The sequence below is a fragment of the Somniosus microcephalus genome, chromosome 4, assembly GCF_052327205.1.
Source record: "Somniosus microcephalus isolate GS21.2 chromosome 4, FLI_Smic_1.0, whole genome shotgun sequence".
Lineage (NCBI taxonomy): Eukaryota > Metazoa > Chordata > Chondrichthyes > Squaliformes > Somniosidae > Somniosus > Somniosus microcephalus.
In genome coordinates, this window is record NC_140990.1 from 253425350 (window position 1) to 253451672 (window position 26323).

At 47.0% G+C, this 26323-nt stretch overlaps 1 protein-coding gene across 8 annotated transcripts in view; it reads left to right on the forward strand.

The window, feature by feature from the left end:
• Nucleotides 1-437: 437 nt before the first annotated feature.
• Nucleotides 438-26323, forward strand: part of myo3b (myosin IIIB) — an 884551-nt gene continuing 858665 nt past the window's right edge. For 6 of the 8 annotated variants that reach the window (XM_085986237.1, XM_085986235.1, XM_085986238.1 and 3 more), the window contains exon 1: nt 547-628. The gene's annotated coding sequence lies outside the window, so the exon portion shown is untranslated. Of the gene's footprint in view, nt 629-26323 lie in introns of all 8 variants that reach the window. The other 2 variants (XM_085986241.1, XM_085986242.1) reach the window with 1 other exon arrangement.

The following is a 26323-nucleotide window of genomic DNA, read 5'->3' on the forward strand; positions in this document are numbered from 1 at the left end:
GCAGTGGCCATTACATTGGAATGGCACTTTTACAGTACTTATCTGATCAGTATCTGGACAATTAGGATTTTACATACCTGCAGCCTACTGCAGTGTTTTATTTTGATGGCTATACACAAATATTATGACTACAGAAGTCCTGATTAAACCTAACAGAAAGTAAAGTTGACACTGTACCGTCCCGCCGGGTTTTTTTTCTGGTAATTTATACATTCCTTCTAGTAAATCTTTTAATCTTCGTCTGCATTATTTCCCCGGGTTTGCATTACCCTTGGTTAATTCTTTGTAGAACTCAAAGGCTCATCAAGTTCTGGTTAATTATTAAATCCAAGGTGAAACTGTTAACCTGGAAGGCACCTGCTGTGTGCGATCAAGTGGAAAAGACAGGTAGGATAAAGGCTGAGTGTTGCGTTGTTGCGCTTCTCGAATGAAAGTTGTGCACGGTTGGGGATGGTTCAAAGCAGAGAATTAGAGGCGTGCACTGTGCGTGCGCAGATCCTGGAGGGTCGCTGGAGAGAAAGTGTCTGAACAATGTTACAACTCCAGCGAAATCCTTATTCTCAGCCCATTCGTTTGTTCAAATTTTAACACTGGGAAAGTGTGACCAGCAAGAACCTACCAGCAGAGGGTAAGCTGAATTTTAGGATTGTGTCTGGTTTTTTGGGGGGTGTTTTCTTACTGTGAGGTCTTTTACTCTTTACCCGCCCAGGCCAGATGTGACGTTCTGTTGAGAACCGGATCAGCTGAGGGGTATTTAGTTCTTCACATGGTTCAAACCAGTAGCCATTACATTTTATATTCGATTACATTTTGTTATTTGCTTGTGTGCCCTTACAGCTGACGGTTTGTGAGCATTCCAATTAGAGGTGATTTTGGAATTTAATTCAGGCTGAGATTGGGCATTCACTGTGTGAGGAATTGTGGATCCAAACCCCCATTTACTGCTCTGTGGTTAGCACATTGGCCTAGAATTTGCTGGGAAAATAACAGCGAGTTTATTGCGCTCGCCGTTTTTCTTCTCTTCTTAGGCAGTCCCTCGGAATCAAGGATGATTTGCTTCCACGCTAAAAATGAGTTCTCCGGTGACTGATGAGTCCAATGCGAGACCTACAGTCTCTGTCACAGGTGGGGGCAGACGGTGGTTGAAGGGGCGGTGGGTGGGGTGCTTTGGTTGACGTGCGCTCCTTCTGCTGTTTGTGCTTGGCTTTCACTTGCTCCCGGCGAAGAGACTTGAGGTGTTCGACGCCTTCCCGGATGCTTCTCCTCCACTTTGTGCGGCCTTTGGCCAGGGATTCCCAGGTGTTGGTGGGGATGTTGCACTTTTTCAAGGAGGCTTTGAGGGTGTCCTTGAAGTGTTTCCTCTGCCCACCTGGGGCTCCCCTGCCGTGTCGGAGCTCCAAGTAGAGCGCTTGTTTTGGGAGTCTCGTATTGGGCATGCGGATGATGTGGCCCGTCCATCGGAGCTGATCGAGCGTGGTCAAAACTTTGATGCTGGGGTTGTTGGCCTGAGCGAGAACACCGACGTTGGTGCGCCTATCTTACCAATGGATTTGCAGGATCTTGCGGAGGCAGCGTTGGTGGTACTGTGGCGTTGCCACATTGGATAAACCTGTATAATCCCCTTTTAACTGCTGTATTCCCCTCCCCCCGCAAGACAGTTGCAAGCTGAGAGGAATAAGGCATGTTCAGACTTGCCTGCTGCTGAGAGAAGGAAAACCAACCAGGTTCCAGCAGGTGACCAATCCGTGAGTCATCACAGGTTCGCGGGCTTTACGAATTCAGTACTGTATGGTGAGAATTGGAGTAAAGACCTATTTCTTGTAGCTCGCTGTGTTGCCTATTTCTTTATGCGGGAGACTGTAGTCTCCCACATTGGTGACCCCGAATGTCGGCGGCCGAAGCCCCCGACTCACGTAGCCCTACAGAGGCCAGCAATGACCCGACGGCAACCAGCAGCAGCCCGATGTCGGCTGGCGCCGTGTCCTTGAAGCTCCCCACCTTCTGGGAACACCAAGCACCAGCTTGGTTCGCGCACACGGAGGCCCAATTCACCCTTCGCAGGGTTCAAGACGATGAAGAAAGGTACCTCCACGTAGTCTCAGCACTAGCAAGCTCCACCGCCGCCGAAGTTCTCGACCTGCTGGGGAACCCACCACGGACCGGCAAGTACTCAACCATTAAGGGCCGCTTGCTGCAGGCTTACGGCCTGTCCGGGGAGGAGAGGGCCCGCAGGCTTCTTTCACTACCAGGCCTCGGCGACTCTACCCCGACCCAGTTGATGAGCCGGATGCTTGCGCTCCTGGGCTCTGAACCGCAGTGCTTCTTGTTTCGGGCCCTTTTCCTCAACCTGCTTCCTCAGCAGGTACAGACTGCCCTCGCGGGGTCCCCGATCACGGACTGCGTACAACTGGTAGCCGCCGCGGACAAAGTCTTCGCCGTCGCCCAACTTGGCTGTGCAGCCGCGAGGCTCCCCGACACCACCGAGCGCGCGCCGCCACGCCAGGCTGCAGAACTATGCTACTACCACGCGCGTTTCGGCCACAAGGCCCAACGCTGCAGAGCACCCTGCTCTTCCGATCAAACCAAGATGGCCGCCCGGCCCAACGCGTCAGCCCCGCGCCGCCGTCTAGGCCCGCTCGACCGCACCCCTGCCGCCACGATGGCCATCGGCACCGCAGGTAAACTGCTGTACATAACCGACTCCCTTTCAGGGCGCGGATTCCTTTGCGACACCGGAGCCCAATGCAGCATAATTCCTGCCTCCCAGCTCAACATCCAGGCAGGCTGCAGTGGCCCACCCCTCGTGGCGGCAAATGGCGCAGCCATCGCTACTTTTGGAAAGCGACGGGCCGAGGTTTGTTTCAACGGCCAGCGATTTACGTGGGATTTCGTGACGGCCTCGGTGGCACATCCCTTGCTGGGCGCCGATTTTCTTTGTGCCCATGGACTCCTGGTCGACGTCCGCGACAGGCGCCTGATCGACGCAGCAACTTTTGCTTCACTGGCCTGCCAGCAGAGCAACAGCCCGGCCCTCGTCGGGTCCTGCTCTGCCCCGGCAGATGACGACTACGCCCGCCTACTCGCAGATTTCCCGAGGCTCACACAACCGACCTTCTCAGCCGCGGCAGCCAAGCATGGTGTCGAGCACCACATCGCCACTACGGGACCACCAGTGTTCGCCCGAGCCAGACGCCTGGACCCAGCCAAGATGGCGGTGGCCAAGGAAGAATTCGCCACGATGGAGAAACTGGACATCGTCCGCCGCTCGAACAGCCCCTGGTCGTCCCCCCTCCACATTGTGCCCAAGCCGGGCGGTGGCTGGCGCCCCTGCGGCGACTACAGACGGCTCAATGATGCCACCACGCCCGACAGATACCCCATTCTGCACATCCAAGACTTCTCGGCACACCTAGCAGGAAAGTTCGTCTTTTCCAAGGTCGACCTGATTCGCGGCTACCATCAGGTCCCCATCCACCACGCAGACGTCCAGAAGACGGCGGTGATCACCCCCTTCGGACTGTTCGAGTTCCTGCGCATGCCCTTCGGGCTCAAGAACGCCGCACAGGCCTTCCAATGGCTCATGGATTCCGTCCTACGGGACCTGAGCTTCCTGTTCGTCTATCTGGACGATATCCTCGTGGCCAGCACCAGCAAGGCCGAGCACACCGCGCATTTGCGCTCTCTTTTCCAGCGCCTCAGCCAACACGGGCTAATCGTCAACCCGGCCAAATGCCAGTTCGGAGCAGCCCAAATTGACTTTCTCGGCCACAGAATCTCGCCAAGGGGAGCCATTCCCCTACCTTCCAAGGTGCAGGCGGTGGCGGACTTTCTCCAGCCCACCTCGGTCAAGGCGCTGCAGGAATTTTTGGGGATGGTCAATTTCTATCACCGTTTCGTGCCCAAGGCCACCTCACTCATGCGCCCCCTCTACGAAGCCACCAGGGGCAAAATGGGCAAAGAGCAACTCACCTGGTCCAGCGAGATGGCGACAGCCTTCCACCAGACCAAAAGCGCCTTGGCCAACGCCACACTACTGGCCCACCCCATCCCGGGCGCCAAGACCGCCCTCGCCTCGGATTACGCCGTCGGCGCTGTCCAGCAACAGTGGGTCGAAGGCGCGTGGCAGCCACTGGCATTTTTCAGCCGACAGCTGCGCAAGAACGAGCAGGCCTACAGCACGTTCGACAGGGAGCTCCTGGCCCTGTTCCTGGCAATCCGGCACTTCGCTTCCTCCTGGAAGGCCGGCCGTTCACCGCATTCGTGGACCACAACCCGCTCACTTTCGCCATGGCCAAAGTAACCGAACCCTGGTCCGCGCGCCAACAGCGCCAACTCAACTTCATCTCGGAGTTCACCACGGACATCCGCCACGTCGCCGGCAAGGACAATTTGGTGGCCGACTGCCTCTCAAGACCCTCGCTCCACGCAGTGCACCTGGGCGTCAACTACGCCAGCATAGCGAGAGACAAGGCCGCCGACGCGGAGATCCAGGCCCTCAGGACGTCAACCACCACCCTCACTCTGGCCGACATCCACTTCCACGCAGCCAGCACAACCCTCCTGTGCGACGTCTCAGTTCCCTCGCCTAGCCCGGTCGTTCCATTCGCCTGGCGCAAGCGAGTTTTCGACATCATCCATGGCCTCTCACATCCAAGGATGCGTGCATCTCAGAAACTCATGTCCGCCAAGCTTGTCTGGCCTGGACTCCACAAGGATGTGAGAGACTGGACCAACACATGCGTGGCGTGTCAGCGCGCTAAGGTCCAGCAGCACACCAAGGCGCCATTGGAGTGTTTCCCGGTGCCCGAGAGGCGTTTCGACCACGTCCACGTCGATCTGGTAGGCCCCTTGCCGCCGTCGCACGGTTTCACACACCTCACGATCGTCGACCGCACCACCGGATGGCCCGAGGCGGTTCCCCTCGCCGCCTCCACCACCACGACCGACGTCGCACGAGCATTCGTCTCGACATGGGTGGCCCGGTTCGGCGTGCCGACCGACATATCCTCGGACAGAGGCCCCCAGTTCACCTCCCACTTGTGGAATGCCATCACCCCCGGCCTCGGCACCAAGTTGCACAGGACAACAGCCTACCACCCGCAGGCCAACGGGCTCTGCGAGCGCTTTCATCGTTCCTTGAAAGCCTCCCTCCGCGCCAGCCTGGCTGACACCAGCTGGATCGACAAACTACCCTGGGTTCTCCTGGGATTGCGCACCGCGACCAAAGAGGACCTCCGCGCCTCCGCGGCCAAGATGTTCTACGGCCAACCGCTCAGAGTACCAGGCGACTTCCTTCCCCTGACAACGGAGCCGTGGTTGGCCGCCAGACAGCTTTCCCTGCACCAGGACGCGGCCCAGCAATTCCGTCCAGTGCCCACTTCGCAACACGGCCTGCAGCCGTCCTACGTGCCTCGAGACTTACGACATGCGGAGTTCGTCTTCGTGCGCCGGGACGCGCACAGAGGCCCGCTGCAGGCACCATACACCGGCCCCTTCTCAGTATTGGAGACGGGGGACAAAGCTTTTCTTATCGACGTTGGCGGGAAGCCGGACCTTATTTCAGTAGACCGCCTCAAACCGGCGCACCTGGACCTCAGCTTCCCATTTCGTCCGGCTCTTCCCCCACGGCGGGGCAGACCTCCCGCGTTGGCGGCGGCCCCACAAGAGGGCCACGACACGCCAGAACCTTACTTCCCGGCCGCCGCCCCACCTTCGCCGGCAGCCCGTCCAGCCAGCCCACCGGCAGACCAGCCGCCAGACCAGCCGACGAACCAACCGGCCGACCTCCCAGACAGCCCTCCTCACACGCCAGATGGCTACTACAGCTACTACGGCCGTTTGGTCAAACCTCCGCAGAGACTGACTTTTACAGTTAACGAGGATTCTGGGGGGGGCGTATGTGGCTTGGGGAAACACTGTGTGTATGTAGATAAACCTGTATAATCCCCTTTTAACTGCTGTATTCCCCTCCCCCCACAAGACAGTTGCAAGCTGAGAGGAATAAGGCATGTTCAGACTTGCCTGCTGCTGAGAGAAGGAAAACCAATCAGGTTCCAGCAGGTGACCAATCCGTGAGTCATCACAGGTTCGCGGGCTTTACGAATTCAGTACTGTATGGTGAGAGTTGGAGTTAAGACCTATTTCTTGTAGCTCGCTGTGTTGCCTATTTCTTTACGCGGGAGACTGTAGTCTCCCACAGTACCGCTCCAGTGCTTTGAGGTGCCTGCTGTACATGGTCCATGTCTCTGAAGCATACAGGAGGGCAGGAATCACTTGCTCTGTAGACCATGAGCTTGGTGCCGGGTTAGTGTGTAAATAATCCAAATTGTAGCGAGGAAGAGAAACGGCGTGAGTTGCGAATCGTCACAAATTGCTGGTGGAGTTGTGCCACTCCGCCCTTAGCCATGGGAAAATGGGAGCTCGCCATTAACCTCCCAATGAGTTTAGAGAAATTGCTGCATTTGCACTGTTGAAACAAATTAAACTCGCTGCAGAAAGTTAGGGTTGGTACTTAACGACGTAAGGACCCTTTTAATGACGAGATTTATGTTCCTGTAATGCCACTCAACCTCTGGCTCACAAAAGGGAACAATTGAAACTGTGGTAAACTGCAGTGAAACTCAAAGGCGTACAAGAGCATTGAAAACTGTGGTGTAATTCCTGCAGGTAGTGAATTGTTCCTATTTTCGAACTGAATGGTGAGGAAAGAACACCATGAGATGCCCTGCTCCAGCAAATTCTGGGCCATAGCGTTGGTACTCGGGCCCATTAGTACTTCTGTCCTGTTTAAGCAATACTGCGTAAAAGTTATTGGGCCAGAAATTCGGGTTGGAGGCTTCCCACGGGCACAAGCCCCTGACCTACAATGGGCCAGAAATTCGGGTCCCCACGGGTGAGTACGCGCTGTGTACTTACCCGTTTGGCCAACGAAAGTGCTGGTTTCACGCATGCACTGCGCGTGCGCTGGAAACCGGAACTTCCGTTCCCTTGAAGGAAGGGGTTCGGAGGTCAAATGCGTGCACCGGAGAGGCAGCGCGTAGACCTTGAACTTCCGCTTTTTCACAGATTTCTCCGTGAGGGTAAGTCCTGAGCAGCTGCGCATGAAAAAAGCAGTCGCAAGGCCTGCTTTTAACAAGGTAAGAGGTGAATTAAGTAAAATTTAAACATTTTTTCCACAGGTTTATTATTTTTAAATACTTTAAAGAAAGGTAAGTTTATTTTTAGCCCCATTAAAAACTTCAATTAATGTTTTCAAAAATTAAATTTTTTGTTTAAAATAGTTAATTTATGTAATTTATAGTTATTTTAAAAATGTGATTTAAAATTTTTTTTTTATTTGAAGTTCTACTTAGGTTTTGGGGCCGATCTCTATTCATAGATTTGACAGGTCTTCCTGTCAAATCTATGAATGGAGAGTCCCTGCTCCGATTGGCTCCCCGTGGCCCACGTGATCCCGGGGACGCTTCAAACTAACTGCGCCTCGGGATACGCGAGCACTGCACACCGGCAGCTGGAGGAGGCCCAGGATCGGAATCCCACGCAGGCCCACAGCACAACGGCAGGCGCTCTATGTAAGATTAATATAATTTACTTACAGAAGGATATGCTGATAGGGTGAGATGAAGTAGGGTGGGTTTACAAGCACTGCATTCTCCACTGCTATCACACATTTGCTCTACAATGTTCCTGCTGCCACTTGCCACTTGATTTCACACCTGCCACCTTCACCAGTGTGTGCCTGGCTTGCACCAGGACTGTTGACACCTAACTGAGAGTGGAAACCAGCCCATGAAGGGAGCAGGTAAGTTAGCTGAGCACACCCTTGTCCCCAACATGTGATTAAGGAAAAAAGCACCAAATAGTTTCTAGTGTCTGTACCCTAAATCCGGCAGGATTTGAGACTTCCAACAAGTTCAGCACAGCTGCTGCGAACTGTGCAGACAATAAAGCCCCAGGTTACACTGGGCCAAGTTACTGCAGACCGGATGTTGCCAGGACTGGACTGTAGTTAAGGAGGAGGATTGTGAAATATTAAATGTGATAAACATAATGAGAGCGCAAATAGTAAGGGATTTAGCATCTTTGAAAGTAGATAAATCGCCAGGCCCGGATGAAATGTATCCCAGGCTGTTAAGAGAAGCAAGGGAGGAAATAGCGGAGGCTCTGACCATCATTTTCCAATCCTTTCTGGCTACAGGTGTGGTGCTGGAAGACTGCTAACGTTATACCATTGTTTAAGAAGGGAGAAAGAGATAGACCGAGTAATTACAGGTCAGTCAGCCTAACCTCGGTGGTGGGCAGATCATTGGAAAAAAGTCTGAGGGACAGTATTAAACATCATTTAGAAAGGCACGGATTAATCAAGGATAGTCAGCATGGAATTGTTAAGGAAAGGTCGTGTCTGACTAACTTGATTGAATTTTTTGAGGAGGTAACGAGGAGGGTCGATGAGGGTAGCACATTTGATGTAGTATACATAGATTTTAGCAAGGCTTTTGACAATGTCCCACATGGCAGACTGGTCAGAAAAGTAAAAGCCCATGAGATCCAAGGGAAAGTGGCAAGTTAGATCCAAAATTGGCTCAGTGGCAGGAAGCAAAGAGTAATGGTCGACGAGTGTTTTTGTGACTGGACGGCTGTTTCCAGTGGGGTTCCTCAGGGCTCAGTTCTTGGTCCCTTGCTTTTTGTGGTATATATCCATGATTTAGACTTCAATGTTGGGGCATGATTAAGCAGTTTGCAGATCATACAAAAACTGGCCGTGTGATTGATGGTGAGGAAGAAAGCTGTAGACTGCAGGAAGCTATCGATGGACTGGTCAGGTGGGCAGAAAAGTGGCAAATGGAATTCAATCAGGAGAAGTGTGAGGTAATGCATTAGGGGAGGGCTAACAAGGCAAGGGAGCACACTATAAATGGTAGGATACTGAGAAACGTAGAGGAACAGAGACCTTGGAGTGCATGTCCATAGATCCCTGAAGGTAGCCGGACAGGTAGATAAGGTGGTTAAGAAGGCATACGGGATACTTGCCTTTATTAGCCGAGGCATAGAATATAAGAGCAGGGAGGTTATGCTTCAACTGTATAAAACACTAGTTAGGCCACAGCTAGAGTACTACAGTTCTGGTCACCACATTACAGGAAAGATGTGATTGCACTAGAGAGGATACAGAGGAGATTTACAAGGATGTTGCCAGGTCTGAAGAATTTTAGCTATGAAGAAAGATTGGATAGGCTGGGGTTGTTTTCTTTGGAACAGAGGAGTCTGAGGGAAGACTTAATTGAGGTGTATAAAATTATGAGGGCCCTAGATAGGGTGGATAGGAAGGACGTATTTCCCTTAGCAGTGAGGTCAATAACCAGGGAGCATAGCTTTAAAGTAATTGGTAGAAGGATTATAGGGGAGTTGAGAATTTGTTTCATCCAGAGAGTTGTGAGGGTCCAGAACTCACTGCCTGAAAGGGTGGTAGAGGCAAAAACCCTCATCGCATTTAAAAAGTACTTGGATATGCACTTGAAGTGCTATAACTACAGGGCTACGGACTAAGAGCTGGATAGCTCTTCTTTGGCCGGCACCGACATGATGGGCTGCACGGCCTCCTTCTGTGCCGTAAATTTCAGTGATTCTATGATTCTAGATGCCCACCTACTATTCTGGACCACCAGTGCCTCCTGCACCCATTAGAGCCTGGCCTCTTTAACAATCCCAGATCACTTATAATCTAGTAGCCTCTGACTTCAACTAGCTAGCCTGCATTTTTGACCAATGGACAGCTTTGCAAAGCGCTCTCCTGGATCTGCCTCACAATCGCTATTAGTTGGCTGTCAAACTGCCCTGACCTCTGATCACCACACAGATCTTGGTCCTTTATCTTCAAGACAGGCCCAGACTGTTTGACCTTTGGAACTACTACTTTAGGTGTCAGCTGTGTCTCAGTTGGTAGCACCCTTGCCTGAGTCAGAGGTTGTGGGTTCAAGTTCCACTCCAGGGACTTGAGCACAAAAATCTTGGCTGACACTCCAATGCAGTGCTGCACTGTCGAAGGTGCTGTCTTTCGGATGAGATGTTAAACTGAGGCCCCGTCTGCCCTCTCGGGTGGACGTAAACAATCCCATGGCACTATTTCAAAGAAGAGCAGGGGAGTTATCCCCGGGGTCCTGGCCAATATTTATCCCTCAATCAACATAACTAAAAAACAGATTATCTGGTCATTATCACATTGCTGTTTGTGAGAGCTTGCTATGCGCAAATTGACTGCCGCGTTTTCTACATTACAACAGTGACTACAATTCAAAAAGTATTTCATTGGTTGTAAAGCACTTTGGGACGTCCAGTGGTCATGAAAGGTGCTATATAAATGCAAGTCTTTTTTCCCTTCATCAAGCTCCTAATCTAAGAACTTTCATGTTATAGTTAAGTTACGTGTACCAGTGGTAGAAAGCTAAATGGCTCCCTCTGTGTTCAATCAGGTCGGCATGTTAGTTGCCACTCTAAACCTGTGATTCTCAATCCTAGCTGCCCAACATCAGGAAATCCAGCTTGTTCAAATGGAAAAACCCAGCCTAACTAGTTCTCGGATGGTGGTAGGTGATGCTTACAAGTGGCCTCAGTGCTCCTGGGTTATGAAGGGAAAATAAGACAGCCAGTTACTTACCTCTTTCCACTCTGTCAGTCTTGGTTCAGTGGTAGCACTTATGCCTCTGAGTCAGAAGGTTGTGGGTTCAAGTCCCACTCCAGAGACTTGAACACAGGGCCGTAATTTGCGACCCCTACGGGTGCGTACAAGGTGTGCCCGCGCCCGTAGGGGCCGCACAAGTTTCGGGTTTAGGCATGCGAACCGGAACTTGCAATCTGTCAAGTATTCTCTTGACAGACGACCCGCATCCCCGGGAGAAGGGCCTCCGTGGGTGGAGAGTTGCGCTATTTGCCCAACTTCTGCCCAGCGAATGTCTGTGAAATTCTTACACCTGGTAAAAGCAGACGTAAGGCCTGCTTTTACCAGTGTAAGAGTTTTAAAAAAAAAGAGAAAAATAAAATTTTATTACTCATTTATATACATTAAAAACTTTGTCCAATGAGGTAAGTTTATTTTTAGCCCTGTTAAAACATATGCATTTTTTTCCAAAAATTTTATTTTTTGTTTAAAATATTTAATTAAATGGAATTTTTCAGTAAATTTAGTGTAACAAGTTTACATAGGTAGTTTCCATTATGAATGTGGACATGGGAATGTACTGTACAATGGAAAAAGTTGACTGGAAGTGCGTAAGCATTTACGTTTTAAAAAATATTTTATAAATGATAGTCAAAGTTCCCTTTAAAAATGTTACATAATAGAGCATTGCTGTGAACATTTGTATTTTAGTGAAAAATGATGCAAGCAATCTGGAGTTATAAAATGATAAAGGTGGTTCAAAATTACATTGAAATGACTGTAAAAGTAGTAAACATTGTGAACTAAAAGTCCTTTATGTTTTATTAGTCAATGCTATCTATCTTTTATAATAGTTCTGTGAAATCAGAACTTCGATCTCTGTTCAGTCACGTTATTTTTTGTGGGGAGGGGGTGGGGCTCAGAATTGCAGGGTGTGTTTCATTTTATTCCACAGCATCTCTTCAAATTAACCATTTTCTTCAGTTCACAAAATAGAAAATTTAACTCGACAATTCAATGATTTTATTTGTAACAAAGATGATTAAAAATTAGCTCTGATCAAAACAGGATTCAAGTTTGTTGAAACTCATTTTATACATTGGGAAGCAGTGTGGTATGAATTTGAATTCATACCACACAGCATAACTAAGAATGCCTATTTCCACCTCCATAACATCACCAGTCTTCGCCCTTGCCTCAGCTCAACCGCTGCTGAAACCCTCATCCATGCCTTTGTTACCTCTAGACTTGACTATTCCAACACACTCCTGGTTGGCCTCCCACATTCTACCCTATGTAAACTTGAGGTCATCCAAAACCCGGTTGCCCGTGTCCTCTAACTCGCACCAAGTCCCGTTCACCCGTCACCCCTGTGCTCGCTGACCTACATTGGCTCTCAGTTAAGCAATGCCTCAATTTCAAAATTCTCATCCTTGTTTTCAAATCCCTCCATGGCCTCGCCCCTCCCTATCTCTAATCTCCTTCAGCCTCACAACCCTCTGAGATGTCTGCGCTCCTCTAATTCTGGCCTTTTGAGCATCCCTGATTATAATCGCTCAACCATTGGTGGCGGTGCCTTCTGTTGCCTAGGCCCTAAGCTCTGGAATTCCCTGCCTTAAACCTCTCCGCCTCTCTACCTCTCTTTCCTCCTTTAAGACGCTCCTTAAAACCTACCTCTTTGACCAAGCTTTTGGTCACCTGCCCTAATTTCTTCTCATGTGGCTTGGTGACAACATTTTTTTGTCTTTTAATACTCCTACGTTAAAGGTGCTATACAAATACAAGTTGTTGTTGTATTCAAATGCTGGGTTTCTAAACACTACTTCCGAGTATTGAAGAAATGTTAAATTTTTACTTATTAGTTTTTCAACTGAGTATATTCATGCTTTGAACTCCACAAAATGAATATTCACTAATGCGTAGAAGTCATAGTCATCTGCATTGTCATTATCAGATTAATTAGACATTTGAATAGTTTAGAAAGGTTCATAATGCTTATTACAATGGGGTATGAATAATTTATTAGTGAGATCAGCATCAATCCTCCTGGGATACCTGTTACCTTGGTGATGGTTCAGAGAAATATGGGTGAACAATTGAAGTAAGTGAATTCATTAGATTGCTGTCATTAAGATAGAATGCAATGCACAAAGACACTTGTACTGTATATGTTGCTTTACATTCATGGTTAGATTGTCATGTAATTTTGTCATTGTTGATCATGGTAACTAGTCTTGATATTATGTCATAAACTGTGGTGTACTGTAGACAAGCTGCTGTTGATTAAGCCAAAGGTACAGATATTTGGCTGAAGGTTAAATTGAACAAAGCTTTTAATTAAAAAGCTAAATTGGATGTGTAATTTTTTTTGTCAAACCTTGATGCGTCCCACAGGTTTGAGGGGCACTGCACCATGGATTATAGCATGTGTTATAGCTCCTGGTATCCTCTGAATAATTCTGAAGCAGCAAACATTGTTAAGGTGGAATTCTATTCAGCTAACTTCAGTATTACTAGATTGGGAAAACCAGGAACTCAGCATAAGTCTTGGGTGAGGGAGGAAGTTAGGGCTCATCCATGAAAGTGAGAGCAAAATAATCTAGGATAAAAGTTTGGAAAAATCCAAAAACCTGACAAGGCCAATAGAAGAACCTATTCCTATGTCTGAAGAGTTGAGGCAGATTTGTTTGGCATTTATACTGAGTTTTTGGTATAAATAAGGTGTCGTCTCTCATCCATCTGATGAGGGAGGTGTAATTGTGGTCAGTTAATTCATAAAAATTGGAAGTGATTCCAGTTTTGAACTGTTAATTCTCCAGATGATCAGGTGTAGTTTCCATTTGATCAGGGAAGACTCCTAAATTGTGTGGTTCTTCAGCATTATTGACAAAGAATAAATATACATATTCTAGCAGGCAAACAGGAGAGGTCTCAATTCTTCCTCGAGAAGGAATAATGGCAAATTTTAAGTGGCGAGCATTATTGTCATAGATTAGTTTACTTTTATGGATTACCCAGTCCTTTTTCATCTATTCGGCCATTTCCCATCCTGTTTGATCCCCCTGGTAAGGCCCGCATTCTGCTCACTCAAGTCGAAGGGCACAGACTTGAGTGTATCTGGTTATCCATCACCAGATCTGGCTGGACCACTTCAAGCAATATTGTGCCTCACTTGCCTCTCCCATTAAACTGATGACCACCCAACCTCCATTCCTGGCCCCCATCTAGTTGACATTGTAAATGGTTCCCTTGCCTCGGGTATTGTTCCCCCCACTTTCAAAAGAGCCATCCCTGGGAGGATGGGGAGATGGTCAGGAACTTGGGGAGGGAGGTGGATAGAGAAGGTCAGGAACTCGGAGGGGGAGGGTTGCGGGGAGGGGATTAGAGCACAGTGGGGATGGGGGAAGAACGTGATCTAGGTCTAAAGAGGGGGATGAGAGCGAGAATGTGATCCAGATGAGAAGACGAATCACGTTCTCCCCCCTCTGTTAGATGTGGATCATGTTCTTCCAACTGGATGAATTAGTGAATCCCTTCCCACACGCGGAGCAGGTGAATGGCCTCTCCCCAGTGTGAACTCACTGGTGTATCAGTTGGTTGGATATACGCTCAGCCCACACACACGGTCCCTTCATTCTGAATTAAAGAATTTTTATCACTTTCAGAAGGAAAAAAACCTCAGAAGAAGTAACTAACCCACTAATTAGAGAATAAAGTATTTTATTTTACCAGCCAAGGACAACTATAATTGCAGAACACCAGATAACGGAGGATCTTCACAAAGCTAACTGCACTTCCACTTTCTGTAGGCTGTGTGACATGATTGTTTGCAATGTGAAATTTGATCCAAACTGTTGGGTGTGTCTTGTGCTCCAAGGGAACAATCAGAAATCTGATCCAACCCACTGGTGTTGCAAATAAACGCAGCCACCAGTCTATCTACAGCAATGGTATCTCTTCCTGCACCTACATCATTACCTTTGGAGTCCCCCAGGGATCTATACTTGACCTACTCCTCCACAGGTACGTTGACAACACCTAGCTCTACCTCTCCACTGCCTCGGTGCTGTCCGACTGCTTGCCCAACATCCAATCTTGGATGAGCTGCAATTTCTTCCTGTTAATCATTGGGAAGACAAAAGCCATTGTCTGCAGTTCCTGCCACAAATTCAGTGTACCCTTGGCACCCTTGCCACTGATCCCGTCCCCTTCCCAAGCCACTGTCTTGGATTGAATTAGACTGTTCATGACTTTGGTGTCCCATTCAACCCCGAGTTGAGCTTCCCACCCCATATACTCTCCATAACAAAGACAGTCCACTTGCACCTTTGAAACATCGGCTACCTCTGCCCCTGCATTAGTCCATCTGCAGCTCTCATCCATACCTTTAACATCTCCAGGATATTCCAATTCTCTCCTGGCTGGCCTCCCATCCTCCATGTTCTGCGAACTTCAGCTCATCCAAAACTCTGCTATTGATATCCTATCCCACACCAAGTTCCACTCACCCATCACTCCTGCCCTTGTTGGCCTACATTGGCTTCTGGTCCTCCAATGCCTCCAGTTTAAAATTCTTATTCTCATGTTTAATTCCCTTCATGACCTCACCCCTTGCTATCTTTATAACCTCCTGCAGCTCTACAACCTCCTCATCCCTCCCCCCCCCCCCGATAACTCTCCATTCCTCTGACTGACCACTTGTGCTTTCCTCCCTTAGTCCCAACCCAAGTGTTCGTACCTTCAGCTGCCTTAGCGCCACATTCTCGATTTCTCGCTGCCTCTCCACCTCCTCCTTCTTTAGAGCCTTCCTTAAAATCCACCTTTTTAATCAAGCTTTTGATCACCCCTTCTAATATCTCTTTCTTTTGCTCAGCATCCATTTTTGTCAGATTATGCCTTTGTGAAGTGTCTTGGGACATTTTTCCATGTTAAAGGTTCTATATAAATGCAAGTTGTTATTGGCGTTGGTCATTTGGTTTGTCTACTGCAGAAATCCTGATATGCAAAAAGGTGGAACCATCGGTAAAACATTCATTAATTTGGTTACAAATGGTTGTTCAGCAGCTTTAATGAGAAAAGAGAAAAGTTTAAAATAAGATCAGCAAAGTTATTGATAAAAACTGCAAAAGAAGATTAATCACAATCTCCTTCTTTATAAAGACAAAACACCAGCTATAGGACTCTTATATAATTGTTCTTCTCTAATTTTAAGAAAATAGTAAATAAAATATAATTCTTTGTTCTAAAATACCAACGAGATAGAAAAATATAGACAGTCTGGCTTATGCTCGTCTCCCTTTGAGGCTCTATTTGGTGCGGCGAGGCCACCAGACTGAACACATTTTGATGCATCATTTCATGAAAGAATCTGCAAGGTGCAGTATTCTTTCAAACATAATTTGATTGAGATTTGAATTTGGCTATGCAATTGCCTATCTAACCTTTTCTCAAACAAATGGCCATTGTAAACATGAAGTTCCTAATTTGAGAAATTGACTTTCTTATGGTTCTGGTGTTTACCCTATGCATTTGTGCTTGGGAAATTCGAGTTTATCTGGCGTAAAGGCATCTGCATTCTCCATTTGTGCTCTAAGGCCTTGAAATTGCAGTACGCCGGTAATGGCGCCAGCCAAGACTAATGGCTGCCCTCCGAGAGTGGTGCTGCCTGCTAATTAACATCAGCGGTGCGGAGAATTTGTGGTGTAACATGCTCTTTCCGGCGCTAAGCTCAGCAGGAGGCTGAAGGTTGTGTTTGTGTCCTGCTTGCAGTGAAGGAGAATGGGGAAGAAACAAATGAAACTGTGTAGGCATTGTACGGAACAGTTGCCATATTTGTTACAACAATATTACCTGCCACCCACTCGCCAATCAATGTTACAGGCAAATTGTTTGTGGGGAATTTGTCAACTGCGCCGGGGAAGCCTGTGCTTTGATTGGACTTCGGGTTTTATGGGATCAGAGGAAAAGGGGGGAGGGTGTACAACCGGGCAAATTAATTGTTGGAAGTCTGTACCTCTCATCGTACTGAAGAAGGCATGCGACATTCATTGTTGTTGAAAGGGACCACAGGTCATTTTTTTTACATTGAGCCAAGATGGCCCATGTAATGCTTTCAAGGATTTTCCCCTATCACTTTACCCACACATCTAATTCTAAGGGAATGGAGACTAAGCCAAGCTCTTTATTTTAAATGCTTGTTTAAATTTTCATGAAGCAGGAAGAAAAAGATATAGCACGTGAACGATCAAATGCAGCGCTTTGTAGTTTTTGAAACCATTATACTGTAGTCATAATTTAATTGATATGCTAAGGTCACTGTAGTCACTGGCTGAGGAGGGTTTGACAACTGAGAGCTTTTTACTGTTCCATGCGGAGGACAGAGTACTCATAATCTGATAACTTAAAGAATTTGAATTTACACTTCAGATTTCAGAGATCGAAACACTGAACATCCATCCATAGGTGATTCTTAATCCAAACCTCAAGCTTACTCTTATAGTCACTCAGAAGTAATCAGTTGCAATATTCTGTATCTTCCCATTTGTTACATTCAGTATTACAATCTCGGGCAGGACAGTATCAAATAAGCAAACCACTGGGAAAAAAAAATTAAACTTTACCTACAAATCTCAAGGGTTACCTTTCAAGACCTAGGCTTGTGAATAATATAAACACTGCTACATGGAGAGTCCTGGCTGTCATACATTTGTCAGTTGAAGCATCCTCATGGCTGTTAATGCTGCTGAAGCGCTTTTAGTGGTTGCACACAAAGGCGTGCTTTGGAGAGGGTGGCAAGAGGAGTGGCGATATCCAAAATGGATGAACGGGCGTCAACTCGGCGTTGCACGGCAATTGACGTCACGCTCCGACTAATTACAATACTTTCGGTGAACGCAGGCAAAAGGCGAAAATGCCAGCTGTCGTGGGAATCGCCGACAGTGGGTGAAAGTGCGGCCGCCATCATTTTCCCCCCCAAAATGGGCTTTAAAAAAAATTGTTTTAAAATGCTGCCTGATTGCGCTGGTTCATTGCAGATTTTGTGTTTGCCGATATGCTAATGAGTTTGAGCGGAAACTCGAGGGGGGAAAAACAACTTCTCAAACTGGCACTATTGGTGCTGCTTCGCTGAATGCACCCAGAGGGGGAACTCTAACCCAGTGTGTTTTGCCTTAAAAAATCTTTAAATTAGGAGAATGATTAACATTCTTTTTATTATCAATTTTAATATCCAGGTTTTTAAAATTTTATTCTTAGTGTAAAAAAGGGAGAAAATCTGTGGGGAAAAATTGGACCCCAACAACTTGGGTAAATTCAGAGAAAATGAGCTTAAACTAGTTTAGATTTTGAACATCCCTAAAACTGAAGAAAACAAGCAAAGGATTCGTTTTTGAATGACAACTCACAGTTAATTATGTTCACGGAGGCCACTTTTATGGGGCTTTTCATCAGACTCTCACTTAGCCTCTAGATATTTATTTATTAAATTAAAGTAAAATTAGGGAAGTTGTTTATTGTGTTTATAGCTGTTTATTGTGACTCCAACCACTTACTTGCCTCTATGATGGTGGGATAATAAAAATTGCCGGAGATTATGCACAGGGGAACCGTTGTGCTCCTGTAATTAGTGAACAGTGCCTTGGTGCATGACCTGAGTTGGTCTTTGATGGATGACCTCAGTTTTTAGAGGACTATCAGTGTGGTAACTCTATAGGTGCACTGCTGTCTGTGTTCAGCACCTAATTAGAAATGACAGACTGACATTTGTTGCAGCATAAATATAGTCCTCACGGCACTACCTAAAGATGACCCAGGTCCCCTTAAAAGAAACAAATTGTACAACTTTTCCTGATAAATTGGGGTCAGATATCTAAATACATTTCATCTGTGACATTAGTGAGGTACATATAGCAACATGCATGTTTGTGTCACAGATGGAAAGCACATCCATCTTCAAATCTGATTTTTTGGTAAGAAAACAATGGAAAATTTTGGATTTTTTTTTTCAAATTAAGGAGACTTTTTTTTGCCAGTTCACCATCTGAAAAGGATCCGGGATTTATTGGTGACAATGAGTAAGACCACATTTTAATGATCCACAAGAATAATATGCCCTCAGCTGCCAGATGATGCTTTTGGGGAAAAAAACAATTTCCACTCGTTGGACTGTTCCACCAATATCTCAGCGGAGGATTGAACCTGGGCTCAGCTACTCATTAATGTAGTGTATGTAACCTGTACTACCTTAAGAGGATACCTTAAGGTGATGGACTACTTTTTAACGGCTCCTGTACATTGTAGTACCGGTGGTGACCACACCGGTATATAAACCCTGCGGAGCAAAGTGTACCTCAGTTCCCGCCCTGACCCTCAATCACTAAAGACCTGTTTACTTACTTCTGTTGTCTGTGTCCTGTTATTCATTATAACTGCACTTGGAAACACAGACTCAACAGTGGCGACGAGTCTGATCGTACCTAGCGGCAGTTTTGCATCACCTCCCCCAGTACTGATTCTGGGGTCCATTCTAAGGAGGCTTCGTCCTCAGAAACGGGCATCCGCCCTCAACATCCTGCAGAGCACTGCATCGCATGGGAGGCCATCGTGAACCCGGTTTGGTTTTCTGGCCACGAAGTCCAACATCAGCAACAGGCAGTGAACATCCCTTCTACGACAGCGGCGGGTAAGCCCGATCGAGCGGCACGGGGGAGAAGTCGGCCGAGTTGTCAGAGGGAGAAGGGGAGGAAAAACAAAGAAAAAGGGCGGAGAACACGACCGCAGCCGGTGTCAGGGGCCGGACTGCAATCGGGGCAGAGATGCGCAGCAGCCAGAAAGGCGCTTTATTGCCACAAGGACCGCGGGAGCGGCGGGGCAACAAGAGCAGCAGCGCAAGGAAGCGTATACATGGGAAAATAAAGGCAGGAAGGACCGCTGGGAGGCGTGGACAGCAACAGCGTGGAAATCGCCATCTTGAGTTGGCGGGGGAAGAAGACAAGCGCGGGAAAAGCCGCCAAGCGCGGGAAAAGCCGCCATCTTAAATTAAATTTTTTTAAAAAGTCATCATATTAAATAATATCCGAAGGGAAAGAAGAAACTCAGCAAGGATGTCGAAAACGGGTAACATCACTGCCTTCGACAACGATGTGGAAGATTGGGCCACTTATGTGGAACGCATCGAAGTTTACTGTAGAATGAATGATGTACCGGATGATAAGAAAGCACTAACCCTATTAAACTCGATGGGTGCGAAGATGTACGGGTTATTAAGGAACCTGGTAACCCCGGACAAACCGGTAGAAAAGAGTTTCGCGGATATTGTTACTATCCTGCAAGAGCATTTAAACCCCACACCGCTGCTGACTTCGGAACGATTTAAATTCTACAAAAGCATTCAACATAAAGAAGAAAGCAACGCTGAATTCCTAACAGAACTGCGCAAGTTATCAAAGTACTGCCAGTTCGGAACAGGACTAGCAGACGCACTGAGAGAGAAGTTTGTGTGTGGGCTCCTAAGGGAAGGAACCCAGAAGCGACTGCTAGAGGAAAAGGATCTTACGCTGGACAAAGCTTTCAGCATTGCAGTATCCCATGAGGCAGCAGCACGGGGCGCTGCAGAGATACAGCAAAGGCCACTGGAATTCAGCACCAATGTAATGGCATTGGGCGCAGTAAAGTGCTATCGTTGCGGAAGGACAACGCATGACCAGAACCAGTGCTGGTTCAAAAACAAAGAATGCAGGCAATGTGGCACACTTGGTCACATAGCGAGAGTATGCCGGTCAGGAAAGAAGACCAGCAGCAAAAAGTCACCGCAGGAGAAGTACAAAAAAGTACACAAGGTGACAGAGAACAGTTCGGATGAACAGAAGACGGATTCAGACTCCAGCAGTAAGGAACTGGGTTGTCTGAAAATACATAATGTGGGTAACACAGCAGACCACCAAACTATCTGGGTCATGCTCCAGATAGCAGGAGTCCAAGTGAAGATGGAATTGGACACAGGGTCGGCATTAACGGTCATAAATAAGCAAGACTACAAAAGGTTATTCTCGCACATTCCCCTGAGGGATACGAAGATTGTATTGAAAACATACACGGGGCAAAAAGTATACCCCAAAGGAAAAATAAAAGTAAATGTGGTCTACAATGGTAAAGGAAGTCAGAAAATGGACTTGTACGTGTTACCTGATGGAGGTCTGCCACTACTAGGACGGGAATGGATCCGGAGAATAAAATTGGACTGGCATTCCATACAAGCACTGACTGGATGCCTGTAAGGAAGACGACGTCAAACCTAAACGACTGTCCAAAATCTTAGACGATGCTAAGGAGGTGTTCCAACAGGGACTTGGAACACTGAAAGGAATTACTGCAACCATCAAGGTTGAAGAACATGCAAACCCAAAATTTTTCAAAGCCAGACCGGTGCCTCATGCGATACGACCTGCTGTGGAAGCAGAGCTGGAAGGGCTAGAACGTTCAGGGGTACTGTCCAAGGTGGACTGGAGCGAATGGGCTACACCCATTGTTCCTGTCATGAAGCATTCATTGAGCAACAAGCCTGGGGAACCTGGGAAGGTTCGCATCTGTGGCGATTTCAAGATCACTGTTAATCCAGTTCTTCACACGGTGCAATATCCGCTTCCGCGGATTGAAGATATCTTCGCTTCGCTGTCTGGCGGAAAGCACTTCACCAAGATAGACCTGGCGCAGGCGTACCTACAGATGGAAGTTGATGAAGCGTCACGACAGTATCTCACGATCAACACACATAAGGGCTTATATCAGTATAATAGGCTGGTTTTTGGAGTGGCATCGGCTCCAGCGATTTGGCAAAGGGCCATGGAGCAGGTATTGCAGGGAATCCCAGGCACACAATGCTACCTGGATGACATCCTGATTACAGGAGATAACGATAATGATCACCTCGCGAATTTGGAGCAGGTGCTCATCAGATTGAAAGAATATGGGCCAAGAGCTAATCGCCAGAAATGCGAGTTCTTTCAAAAGCGAATCTCGTACTGCGGCCACGTCATTGACCAGGAGGGGCTCCATAAGTCCCCTGACAAGATCGAAGCTGTAGTCAAGGCTCCAGCACCGGAAAATGTATCCCAGTTGAGGTCGTTCCTCGGGTTGGTTAACTATTACCACAAGTTTCTTCCAAATTTATCCACGGTGTTAGACCCACTAAACACTCTTTTGCAAACGGGAATACCATGGAAGTGGAGCGATGATTGTAAGCGGGATTTTCAAAAGAGCAAGGCATTGATCACCTCTAAGGAAGTGTTGGCTCACTTTAACCCAACGCTACCTATTCGCTTAGCTTGTGATGCATCTCCATATGGTATCGGGGCAGTGCTCTCACATAAGTTTCCAGATGGCTCGGAAAGGCCAGTCGCTTTTGCATCCAGATCATTGACCTCCGCTGAGCGCAACTATGCTCAGATAGATAGGGAGGCTCTCAGCCTCATGTGGGGAGTTAAGAAATTTAACCATTACCTGCACGGCCAAAAGTTTACGCTGCTGACAGATCACCAGCCGTTTTCAACCCTAAGAAGGGTGTTCCGGTAATGACGGTGCAGAGGCTTCAGAGATGGTCCCTTTTCCTAGGGGCACATCAATATGATATTGAGTTCAAAGGTACAAAGCAACATGGTAATGCTGATGGGCTGTCGCGCCTGCCACTACCTACAGCGGAAGAGGCACCGGCAGTTGACCCTGTTGAGATATTTCACTCGACCATCATCGAATGCTTACCAGTCACCAATGCGGGTATTGAGAGAGAGACCCGAAATGACCCGACACTGTCTCGGGTCTACGATTTGACAGTGAAGGGATGGCCAGCACATGGCGAACCACTGTTACCAGCATTCTCAGCCAGACGAGAACAGCTGTCCGTATGTCAAGGAACATTGATGAATGGAACAAGGGTGATTATTCCTCCTAAATTAAGGGAGAGAGTTCTAAAAGAATTGCACGAAGGTCATCGGGGGGAGTCAAGATGAAAAGCCTTGCTAGGGCTTATGTGTGGTGGCCAGGTATAGACAAACAAATAGAGGATCTGACTAAAAGCTGCTCAGGGTGCCAAAAAGTTCAGAACACACCTCCAATTGCACCGCTGCATCCGTGGGAATGGCCTTCAGCCCCATGGCAACGTGTGCATATCGATTTTGCAGGTCCATTCATAGATTCCATGTTTTTGATAGCAGTAGACGCACATTCTAAATGGCCAGAAGTGATTAAGATGTCGACCACTACCTCTGAGAAGACGATTGCAGTTCTAAGAACCATATTTGCAAGGAATGGATTGCCGGAGCAAATATGTTCAGACAATGGACCACAGTTCGTGTCAGAAGAATTCCAGAAATTCATGAAAAAGAATGGGGTGAAACACTATACATCTGCCCCATATCATCCGGCTACAAATGGGTTGGCCGAGAGATTTGTACAAACGTTCAAAAAGGCGATAAAGGCCATGAGTGAAGATCATATTCCACTACAACACAAGGTGGACAATTTCTTAATGGCGTATCGAAACGCCACGCATGCAGTGACAAATCAAAGCCCTGCCATAATGTTCTATAACAGAAGGTTGCGGTCCCGGTTGGATTTGTTAAAACCCAATGTGCGACGGGAAGTCAAACACAAGCAATTCCAGCATGTAAATAAAAAGGCCACTCGTAGTTTTGAAATAGGACAACCAGTGTTGGCCAGGGACTATAGGGATGATAAATGGCAACCTGGGACAATTTGTGCACGACAGGGACCTTTGATGTACACAGTAGACGTTGGAGAGAACGTAATACGACGTCATGCTGACCAACTTGTGGAATCGAGAACAAGGGTCGACCCCATGTCTAGGGCAGAGACACCAGTTGAAGAACTTATTGAGCCTGTAGCATCTACCTCAGACTCGAACGTATCGGATGATGTTGAATCCATAGGAGATCAATTGGATGAGTCACCCCAGCAACGGGAACCAGAGATCCCTGAAAGGCGTAATCCGGGCCGGATCAGGAGGCCTCCTCAGAGACTGAATCTTTGAACAGTTCTTGTGTGTAAATTGTATATATGTATATTATCCATGTAGTGTATTAATTGGGGTGTCCACGGTTAAGCTAAAAGGGGAGGAATTGTAGTGTATGTAACCTGTACTACCTTAAGAGGATACTTTAAGGTGATGGACTACTTTTTAATGGCTCCTGTACATTGTAGTACCGGTGGTGACCACACCGGTATATAAACCCTGCGGAGCACAGTGTACCTCGGTTCTCGCCCTGACCCTCAATCACTAAAGACCTGTTTACTTACTTCTGTTGTCTGTGTCCTGTTATTCATTATAACTGCACTTGGAAACACAGACTCAACAATTAAATAAACTTACTGAATTTTCAATGGAACTTGAACTCTTTGAGGGTAGAAGGTAGAGTATGTAAATTTTTTTAATGATTCATCAAGTGTTTAGTATTGAGTAACTTGTAAAAGTTTGACAGAAATTATAAGGTTGACTGCACACAGGGAAATTTAAAAAAAATACTGAGGGGAGAATTGGTCCCTGTTCCAACCATTTTTTGGGCGAAAAATTAGTGCAGGAGGACCAATTTCTGTGCCATATTTACCCCAGAAGTGCATCAGCTGCCAAATTGGCAACCAGCAACTTGTCCACAGAAGTGCCCAGGGTGCCAACCTGAAATAGGTGTTGGGCTTCTTGAATCTGCTAATCAGGATTCTAAACCTGTTCACATAAACTGGGCAGAGCGTGCGCCTCACAGACTTTGTTCAGTTTTTACCGGTCTATAGTGGCCTAACTCGTCATCCTTAAAGGGATTGCTGGGGGCTGCCAATGAAAAGGTAAGTAACTTTTTTTTTAAATTTACGTTGATGTAAGGAGTGCACCTCCTGGCTCCACAACAAAATTGCGGGTTTTGCTTCCCACCCCCAGCTCCCAGAATTTACCCGCGGGCCGGCAAGACGCCTATTGTTCCTGAGATTCTGAATGGCGAGCTGCAATCAGGATGCCCAATTGGTGTCCACAGCTCGCCGGTGTTATGGAAATGAGCCCTGAAGCGTAATTTCCAGCAAGCCTTGAGTTGATGTCTTCAGAGCGTGTTCCAGGTGCGACGTCAGTTTTCTGTCAGTTTCTGGCACTAAACGAATTTCTTGGCCACTGTTTTTGTTTTTCTTCTCTAACTAACTCATCTCTGGAGGTTACCTACTCCAGTCCTGTACCACTCTGTAACTTGCTTGTAGGACGTGAATTACAATAGTACAAGATGATTCATTAGTCAAATTTAGAGTTTGAACGATCTCTTTATTTTATAATTTTGTTTTGTTTTCACTCCATCCCCATGGGACATCAACTGGCTGAATTTGGAATCTCTCCATGTAGGGAATAATGAGCACAATCTTGTGTACAGTTTTTCTGAAGTCTATGGTGTGATGTGTTCATCTACAGGATTTTTAATAATATGTCCTATGTTTTTTGCTGTTAAGTATGACAGTACAAGCATGATGTATTTATTTTAAAATGACCATTTTTGGTTATTTTGTTCTTCATTTATCTCTCAACCAACACCACTTAAAAAAACCAGATTATCTGGTCATTTACCTCATTGCTGTTTGTGGGAGCTTGCTGTGCACAATTTGGCTGCCGCGTTTCCCTACATTACAACAGTGACTACACTTCAAAAGTAATTAATTGGCTGTGTAGCACTTTGGGACATCCTGTGTCTTCATTATTCAAGAACTTGCATTTTCGTAGTGCCGTTCACATTCACATCTGGAAAAATCTGCGCCCTTACCTGAGGGCTCCTGGGCCTCACCAAACTCCGAGTGCGTAGGGCCCACGTATCCCAGAGGCGCATGTAATTTGCAGCGTCCCTGGGATCACATGGGCCATGTGGAGCCAATCACAGAAGGGAATCTCCCATCATACATTTGACAGGAAGACCTGTCAAATATTTGAATGGAGAGCAATGAAAAAACATAGTAAAACTTTAAATAAAAAAATTTTTAAATCACATTTTTAAAATGACTAGAAATTACAATAAATTAAGTATTTTAAACAAAAATTTAATTTTTTGAAAAAAATAATTAAAGTATTTTACAGGGCTAAAAATAAACTTACCTTTTTTTAAAGTATTTTTAAATGATAAATCAGTGAAAACATTTATTTTTTTTACTTTTTTCAACTCTTATCCTGGTAAAAGCAGGCCTTACACCTGCTTTTACCGGGTGTAAGAATTGTAAAGGTTTTCTGCGGACGGAGGGCCTCCAAAAAGCGGAACTCTCCGTCCGCAGAGGCCCTTCTCTAGGGCAGCCGGAGGACCTGTCAAGACCTTTCTTGACAGATCGGAAATGCCGGTTTTCAGCGCATGCCTGAAATCGGCATTTCCGATGTCCCTACGGGTGGTACACAGCGCGTACCCACCCGTAGTGATCGGAATATCCGGGCCATTAGCACTTGATTTCATAATGGGCATGTTTCATCAAAATGGCCTGAACTGTTACTGTGTGTTTTCCTGACTGCCCAAGCTTCTACTTCCATTGTCCATATAGAAACTGTACAGAGGTTATAGTCTTGAAGGGCTAGAAATTCAGTGTATTGGCGCCTCTCGTTAGCGGAGGGCGCAAATGACTTTTCGCCTGGGCACGGCGCCGCTAATGACCAGC